The sequence below is a fragment of the Cricetulus griseus genome (genome assembly GCF_003668045.3).
Source record: "Cricetulus griseus strain 17A/GY chromosome 1 unlocalized genomic scaffold, alternate assembly CriGri-PICRH-1.0 chr1_0, whole genome shotgun sequence".
NCBI lineage: Eukaryota > Metazoa > Chordata > Mammalia > Rodentia > Cricetidae > Cricetulus > Cricetulus griseus.
In genome coordinates this window covers 209,423,370-209,432,636 of record NW_023276806.1, presented here as the reverse complement: position 1 = coordinate 209,432,636, position 9,267 = coordinate 209,423,370, and the positions used below count along the sequence as shown (strand labels likewise).

Below are 9,267 nucleotides of genomic sequence, written 5' to 3'. Positions count from 1 at the left end.
CCTGACCATAATAGATGATCATTTTGATGTGTTCTTGGATTCAGTTTGTGTGTATTTTATTGAGTATTTTTGTATCCATGTTCATGAGGGAAATTGGTCTGTAATTTTCTTTGTTGAGTCTTTGCATAGTTTTGATATCAGGGTGACTGTGGCATCATAATATGAATCTGGCAATGGTCCTTCTGCTTCTATTTTGTGGAATAATTTGAGGAGTACTGGTATTAGCTCTTCTTTGAAGGTCTGATAGAATTCTGCACTAAAACCAGGTGGTCCTGGGCCTTTTTTTTTTTTTTTTGATTGGAAGACTTTTAGTGACTGCTTCTATACCCTTAGCTATTCTAGGCCTATTTAAATTGTTTATCTGATCTTGATTTAACTTTGGTAAGTGATATCTACCAAGAAATTTGTCCACTTCTTTCAGATTTTAAAAATATGGAATGCTTTATGAATTTGCAGGTCATTCTTGTGCTGAGGCCATGCTAATGTTCCTTGTATCATTCCAGTTTTAGTATCTGTGCTGCTGAAGTGAGCACAAGACTTCTGGATTTTAATAAGGAGTGAGTGAATATATTAGCATGACTTTTGTGTGTTCTTGTTGCATATTTGCATGCACATGTGTGTGTGTGTGTGTGTGTGTGTGTACACATGTGTGTGCATAGATATAGGTAGACGCATGTGTCTGTACTTTTATGTATGCGTCTATGTGTGTGCGTATGTGTATGTATATGTATGCCTGTATACACATATGTGTGCCTGTGCCTGGGTGCATGCATTTGTGGATGTACTTGTGACAGTGTGTATGTTAGTGTGTGCATGTGTACATTGGCTCATGTATGTCTGTGATTTGGAGCATGGTATAGTCCATGAAAGCAAATTTGACTGAAACTTTTACAGACAAAGTTCACTTTAAGTTTTCCTTTCCTTTCTGAAACCACCTTAATGTTGTTTTGAGCAGAAGTTCTAGACTGTTCTTAGAGTTTTAGTCCTCACAAGAAGCTTTGAGGTAAGTCCTTTTGCACATCCTTTTACCAGAAAGTCACTGGGGATAAAGTGATGCTACCATTTGGCCACAGCTATGCCTGCAAACAGAAAGGCTAGAATTGGGACTGTAGCAGTCTGGCCCCAAAGCCTGAGCCTCGTTCACCATGCCACACTAGCCTGCCGAGCATCCGCGTTTACCTTCTTCTCTTTCACAGACACTACAGCAGATCACTGTGTCAGCACCACATAGAAGTGGTGAGATTTGCTTATTTGCCTTCTCCTCCACATCTGCTTCCAAGAACCTCTAACCAACCTTCACAGAGAAGGTCACCCATCCTTGAGGATTTGCTGCACTGTCATTCCTGGTGACAGTGCAGCTTGCTCAGACAGAGAGCTCTTTCTGCTCCTAGCAAAGCCCCTCCAATTGTGAGCTGAAAGCAAGAAGCTCCCTGCTGAAGTGCCAAGGAAAACACTCACATTATGAAGTGTTCCTAACAAATGTTTCGGGGATTGTAAACGGGAAGTTTTCTAAATACCCAAGGAATCTGCAAGCAGCCAGACTTCAAGCTAGCTCTCCAGCCCAAGCAGTTTCTGAGGGTTTCCTTTTTTCCCTCTGAAAGCTAGCATGACTGCAGCAGCAATGCCCATTTATCAATTGCCCAACACCACCAACATTTTTTTCTAGAACTGAATGATCCAAATGGCTTTATAGGTCTTTGGTTTTGAAATATTTGCAACTTTATTGTAACTTTGGCATCCTGTAGCAGAATTTCAAAGTGGAATCAAAGGTTTATCTTTATAAAGTTTATAATCATTCCACAAAGCTCTAGATGTTTGGCAGTGCTTGGAGACTTAAAAACAGTAATAAAAGGTTACCATGAGGAATTCAAAGCTGCCTTGTATGGTAATGCTGATTCAAGCCACCACACGCTTCAGTATCCTAAATTCAACTATGATTTGATTGGAGTGTTGGGTCAGCAGTTTGGTGCCACAGAGAATTTAACTGGCTTGCCACGTAACAGTGGATAAGGAGTTTCAGAACAGTGACAATGCCTCAAATTTTAGAGAAAGAGAAAGGAAGACAATGAAAGAAAGAAAGGGAATGAGAAGGAAAGGCACGCGTGCGCGCGCGCGCACACACACACACACACACACACACACACACACACACACACACAGACTGGAGTGGCATTTGGGAATGCTTTTATCGCATATTTATCAACCTTCCCAACCCAACTGTTCTTTGGTAACAACAGCTACTCCTTGCCTTGTAACTGTAAACTGTGCTTTTTCGACAACCTGGAATGCACACTGTATTCCTGCCAGCTCACTCTGGATCTGTGATCCCTCAGACCTTGGTATGTCAAGCTCTTGAGCTGTTGGCAGTCAGTAAAAGGGGTTTTCTTATGAATCACAGTTGACAATGATACACCCTAGTCCTGTGCCATAATCTACATGGATGCTTTTAAGTAAATGACAAGTCTAAAGTTTAGCTCAACAGTTGATTTCAAAGAAATTTTCAAGAGTAGAGGGCAACATAAAAAAAAAAAAAATCTATGCTGTGGAAAAGTTCATTCCTCAAACATTGTCTGGAGACAGGGACAGGAGTTGAGCTGCTAATCTAATGTTCTGAGGTTACTAACTAGGAAATAGCCAATTTTTGACCCCTTTGGATGACCTAGCTTTCTGACAGAGGCAACAGAAATAGTTCAGCGGTCAATTGAAGTGGGAAGATGTGCCGTGAGAACACATAGGTACCATAGACAAAGCTTTTGGCCAATTCTCTTGAACAAATCTAAAGGTCAAATGAATCACTGCTTCAACTGCAAAAAGCTAAGATTCTTACAAGGTAAGGGCTGTTTAGAAAAATCACAGACAGATGTGAGAACGTCACCTACACCATGTTCCTTACAGGTTTACCCAAAGCTGAAAATAAGGGTTTGCTGATCAATAACACACACTTGCGTATCCCATTTGAATATTTTATTTCATAGGAAACAGATAGATGGTGCTATTCAGATGTTATTTTTCCCTTTTGAATTTAATGAATACTAACATATCTGAAAATTTAAAATTATATAATGAAGGCATTTTGAATGAAGAAGAAAACAGAAAATTTTTGGCTATAGGATTAAAAGTTTCTCTACAAGATAAGTTCAACAAAGTGGCATAATCTACCAAATTATAGAGAATTACTAGTGTTCCAGAAATGAAGAATGTACATATGCCATAATTTTTTCTCATTGCCAATCAATAATATGAACATTCCCTCTTTATTATTTTTTGTCCGTTTATTTTGTTTTTGCTTTTCAAGACAGGGTTTCTCTGTATAGCCAGGGCTGTCCTGAAACTTGCTATATAGACTAGGCTGACCATGAACTCATAGAAACCTGCCTGTCTCTGCCGCCTGAGTGCTGGGATTAAAGGTGTGTGCCACACCTGGTGAACATGCCCTCTTTACTTGTGAATCTTACAAAGTTTCTGAGAAGGAAATATGGATGATGCCTACTGGTTTAGGTTGTTATTCAATTGGAAAAGTCAAGTTGTTTCCCTCTCCTCACTTGTAACAAATATTTCAAAGGCACCCAAGTGGTTTGTGAAAAGAAACATGAAAGGTAATCCACTTTTAGGTAAATATAATGTCCTTATTAGAAAGTCCCTTCAGAGTCAATAATGTGACACTATCACCAGGTATAAGTGATGTCAACAGACCCATCAGACAGCACTCCAATGGCAGGTAGAAAATATCAGGTTTGTGTTTATTCATTTCCTTAACCATCAGGGCTCACAAAGTTCTAAGAACTGTGATATCATTTACAAGGTGTATACCAAATTCATGAGCTCAAGATACTTAGCATGTGGAGAAAGAAGCAGATATGAAATCTATTAATCACCATGGAATGTTGCCTAAGTACTTATTTCCTCCCAAGCTTTTGTGCTGGCATTTTCTCTCCCAGAGGAGTAAGAGGTTATGGGGGTGAAGTCTTTATCATTCTTACAAAGGAAGACTAAGAGGTAATCTGTCACTGAGTGGGGAAGTTGGCAGTCTATAAAGAAGCAGACCCTTATTAGCCCTGGAGTCTCGACTTTGAGCTTTCAACTTCAGAATTGTGAAGACTAAATTTCCATGATTATAAGCCTGCCAGTCTATGATATTTTGTTATAGTAGTCCCAACAGACTAAGACAACACATGAATCTGCACAAGAAAGAGAGGGAAGGAGAGAAAAACAGACATTGAGTGGAAAACAGCATTGGAACTGAATTCCTAAACAGGAGTCTGTGGCCTGCAGGAAGAAGGCATCACAGTAGACATGCCAACCACACAGTCATGCAAACATGAAGCATTGTGTGTTCAGTAACAAGACATGAGTGTGCATGTGACCCAGGAGGAGGAGGAGTAGTTTGACTGACAGAAGAGAAGGAGCAATGTAGGCAGAGAAGCAGCCTTTGAGCTGGTAAAAGGGAGAAAGCATGAACAAGACATTGTCAGCAATGAGCTACATGTCATGTTTTCTAAAGGGTACTTTACAGAATGGTGACTTCATTGGTTGCCTTTTTCTTAAGTTACTTACAGTGAACTGACAAGGAAAGGGTTTTTTCCCCAAGCACATTAAAGAAGTTCTGAATTTATTGTCTATATAATTTTTACATCTAATATGCTAAGATATAGTAAAGTATTGTAATAATGACAGGTCCCCTTGCTTAATTGACCAAAGGAAACCTTCCTGCACAGGTTATCATGAGGCATTAGTGTAGTGTGTGTGGTACTGTAAACAACCAAGTAAGACCATAATCATAAGGTCATAATGGTCATAAGGTCATAAGGTCATAATCACTAAAGAGTGAGGAGACTCTTAAGAGAAGTTTGAATTTCAGAAATTCAAGTTTAGCAAAACTAAACGGGGACTTGGAAGATTAAGTTGGGAAGTGACAGTCCAAGGAAAGCCCAAGTGAATGGCACAGAAAGTCTGAATTTGATACATTTTCAGAATTTACAGCATTAAATCGTTAATTAATGGAGAGTGGAGACCTGAACGGGGGTATAAATGATAAAGTAGCAAAGTCATCAAAAATAACATCGCTGTGGTACTGAGATAAACTAATGGTAAAGGAACTCCCGATACGGTGCACTGGCAAGGCCATCACACCAGTACATACAATATGATATGTAAGCTAACATTTACCTGGAAAACATTCTGAAAAAAATTCAATGAATTTTTAAGAAATATCGAGGTAGTAAAGGCCAAGGAAAGGTTCAAGATGTAGGAAGACAAAGAAATACGAAAACTAAATATAGGTGTGATTCTTCATGGCATCCTATACCTGCAAAATATGTGCTACAGCAGACATTGAAGCAGATTGAAATATTTTTATGAGTTTAATAATCATATGTCAGTTTTGACTTTTTATTAAATGACTATGTTGCTGTATTAATTTTAAAATATGTTCTTAGTCTGGGAAAGTAGCAACAAAGTGGTTAAGCAGTAAGTGAAGCATGAAGCCTATAAATTTCTCAAACAGAATAGAAATATGCAATATACACACATAAATATATACTACATATTTCATGGGGCAAATTTCAAGAAAGAGAGAAAGACAATAATAAGGCAAACATGGTGTGTTAAAACATGAAATGTTAAAATCTACTTAAGACCAGGCTTTATGGCTATGCCTTTATTCCCAGCACTCAGGAGACACAGGTGAAAGGATTAAACATATTAGTGATTAACTCTGAGTCACCAGTAATGCATCAATGTCACATTAAGGAAAAGAAATAAAAGAACTTCCTCTTGGAAGCATTTAACTACAAGAAAGTCCAGATTTGATGTCTCTACTTAATGTTCCCTGTGTCTTGTGTTCTCGTTCTGTTTGCTATATGAGTCAGAATCTGTGTTGGCCTAATGAAGGATGTCTTGTGAGTCTGTCTGTCCCTGTTCTTGTGTCTATCTCTGTGTCTGTGTTTGTCTCTGTATGTCTTTGTTCCAAATAAAGGTCTTTATTGAACAATGTAGAAAGCATCCCATGGCAAAAGAATGGAACACTTTGCAGAAATGTTTGACAGAGTTTAACAAGGGGTTAAGTCACTGGCTCTAACTGACACAGATAACAAGCAGTATTACAAATACCATTATTTATCAACCTTTATGGTGGACATCCATTTTAAAAGATTGCTTTGTGGTTGCCATTGCTAGGGCCTTCATCCAGTAGCTGATCGAAGCAGAAGCAGGCACCTACAGCTAAACACTGAGCCATTCTCCTGGAATCCAGTTGCGAAGAGGGAGGAGAGATGAGAAAAGGAGCCAAGACTGTGCTGGAGAAACCCACAGAAACAGTTGACCTGATCTAGTGAGATTATGGAGTCCCTAGTCATAAAGCTGGAGAACAGCATTGGACCAAACCAAGCCCTCTGAATCTGGGTGCCAGCTAGGAGGCCTGAGCAGTCTATGGGACCTCTAAAAGTCGAGCCAGTGTTTATCCCTAGAGCACAAATGGAGTCCATTCCCTATGGAGGGATACTATTGTAGCCCACATATGGGAAGGAGGGCCTGGGCCCTCCCCCAAATGATGTGAAGGATTTTAATGGTCCCCATGGAGGGCCTCACTATCATTAAAGAGTGGGTGGGGGCATGGGAGGGTAGGAGGATGGGAGGGTGAGGCAATCAGAGAATTGATACATAAAATAAGAGTGCTTCTACAATTAGAAAAAAGAAGATTGCTCTCTACCTCTGTATTTGTTGCTTTTAGCAATTGGTACACATACATTATTCTGGGTCAGGGGCATGGAGAGTATGAATTTAAGGCTATTATATCTCTGCACTAACTTAAGCTGTGAAAGTTGGTTACATGGGAAATACAAGGCAACTGAGGTTGGTTGCCACATTGTTCTCTTAAAGTCAGGTTAAACATGCAAGCTGAGTACATAGTAGGATAGCAGTCTTAAGTCTTAAGTGACCTCAAGATGTATTACTAACTATGGCTGTGAGTTCCAACATAAGTTCCAGTTTCTTAGAATAAGAGATATTTTCATAATATTGCCTTACCACACAGAGGTATGCAGATCTCTGTGTTCTGGGCCAGACTAGTTGTCATAGAGAGTTCCAGGCCAGCCAGGGCTACACATGAGACCCTGTCTCAAATAAACAAATAATAAATAAATAAATAGAAAATGGCAATTTTTGGTAGAAGTTGTATGAAAAAATGTTAGTAGTCTACTTTTTGCAATTTTTCTACACATTTGGAATTTCTTTTAAAAAGAGTCTTAAAAGTAACTTAGCAACCCCATTGTCACATTGTAGGTATTTATCTTTTTTAAGATTAATTTTATGTGTTTATAAATTGGTGCCTGTATTAGATGTGTACTACATACATGCAAGTGTCTGTGGAAGCCAGAAAGCATCTGATACCCTAGACCTGGAGTTACTCATGGTGTGAGCCAGCCCCTGACAGGGATTCTGAGAACTGCTCCTTCACAAGACAGTAAGCACTTTTTTTTTTAAATTATGTATTCCTTTAAATTTCATTTTATATTTCAACCACAGTTCATCCTCCCACCCCCCACCTCCCTTTCAGCTCACCCCCAGTCCTCCTCACAGGTAAGGGCTCCCATGAGGGGTCAACAAAGTCTGGTACATTAAGTTGGGGCAGGGCCAAACCCCTCTCCCATGCATTAAGGCTGAGCATGGCACCCTACCATAGGGAATGGGCTCCAACAACCTAGCTCATGTACCAGGTTGTATCGTGGTCCTACTGCCAGGGGCCCCTCAGTCTAAGCTTCACAACTGTCTCTCACATATGGAGGGCCTAGTTCAATCCCCTGTAGTCTCCACAGCTGTTGGTCTAGAGTTCATGAGTTTCCATGAGCTTGATTCAGCTGTCTGTGTAGATTTCTCCATTATAATCTAGACCTCCTGTCTGGGCTACCCCTGTAATCAGATTGGTAGGTACCCCAGCTATCATCATAGAATCTTCATCCAGTAATTGATGGAACCAGATGCAGAGATCCACAACCAAGCACCAGGCTGAGCTTGGGGAATCCAGTTGAAGAGAGGGACAGTAAGCAGTCTTAACTGCAGAGCCATCTCTCCAGCCCTAAGATTCAACTTAAGAATCAAAATCAACAGGTATAATACGTGATGATTTTGTCACTTCCGTCTGCAATGCTAGGTTCAGAAACAAAATGCACAGGCCTGGAGACATAAGTCTGAGAGGGGATATATTTCTTCAGAAGGCCATGTCATACTGAGGGAGGCATGTTGGGAATGTGTGTCCAGAGTTCATGAAAGAAGGGGCATTGAAGCCTGAGATTTCTGTAGACATCTTTACATTGATATTCTTTCTCTACTTGCTAATGGTTTTAATTAGATGCCGTCTCTTCATTCAAACTGCTTTCCACAAAAAACTTCCAGCCTTAATTGAGGCTTTAATGGAATTGTTTTACTATACTGTTTACAAATGAGCAACCTCTCCTGGAAGAAAAACTGACACAAAGACACATATTTGTTTATATAAAGTATCCAGATCTATTTAGCAACTTATTCTCAATGCAATGGCATTATTGTCCAATAACTACAACTTGCTGTTCTAGAAGCAAATGAGAACAAAGAGAAGTTGATATATGGTCGCAACTTCAATTGAAAATGATAACGTATCAGTTTAGGATTTAAAATTCCTTGGGAAAATCAACCCTATCCTTCCAACTTTCCTAAACTTCATGATCTACAAGGACTTGTATTCCAGGGGCCAATTTGGATACAATTTTGATTAAGATAAACAACACTACAGTGAAAACACTTGAATTAATACAGACTGCCCTTTTACCTAAAACGAATTTCATTAGAAAAGGGAGAAACATTAATGCCAAAATAGATTGTACTAGCTAGGCTAAGCAAATGTCGTATTTTCCAAACTTCTGGGTCTGAAACTGAACAGACTCAGAGTGTTTTGTTGAAATAAATATTATCTCAATCTTGTGTACACAGGCAGTTTCCACTTTTTTCCAAGGCCAAATGGTGGATATTCTTGCATGAATCATTTGTTGCAAAATGCCAGTGTTACCTTACCACCAGTCTGTGACTCACACCAGCATGTAAACATCTCATGGGCAATTTATTTTCACTTCTTAGAGCAATTACCAGAGTAAAGCAGAGCAATTTTCCTACTATCTTTACTGACTTTAGATGCTGATCAAATTATATCAAGATGAGTATCTGGCTGTGCTGCCTGGGTTTGATTATGATTGCTTCTTTGGAAATGATCTTGGACAAGAAGGTCCTATTCCTTTTCGA

General features: G+C 39.5%; 1 non-coding gene across 1 annotated transcript; it reads right to left on the bottom strand.

Moving 5' to 3' along the window:
- Nucleotides 1–426: 426 nt before the first annotated feature.
- Nucleotides 427–533, bottom strand: LOC113832649. The gene has a single exon (XR_003480074.1). It is a non-coding gene; the product is annotated as a U6 spliceosomal RNA (small nuclear RNA).
- Between the last annotated feature and the right edge of the window lie 8,734 nt (nucleotides 534–9,267).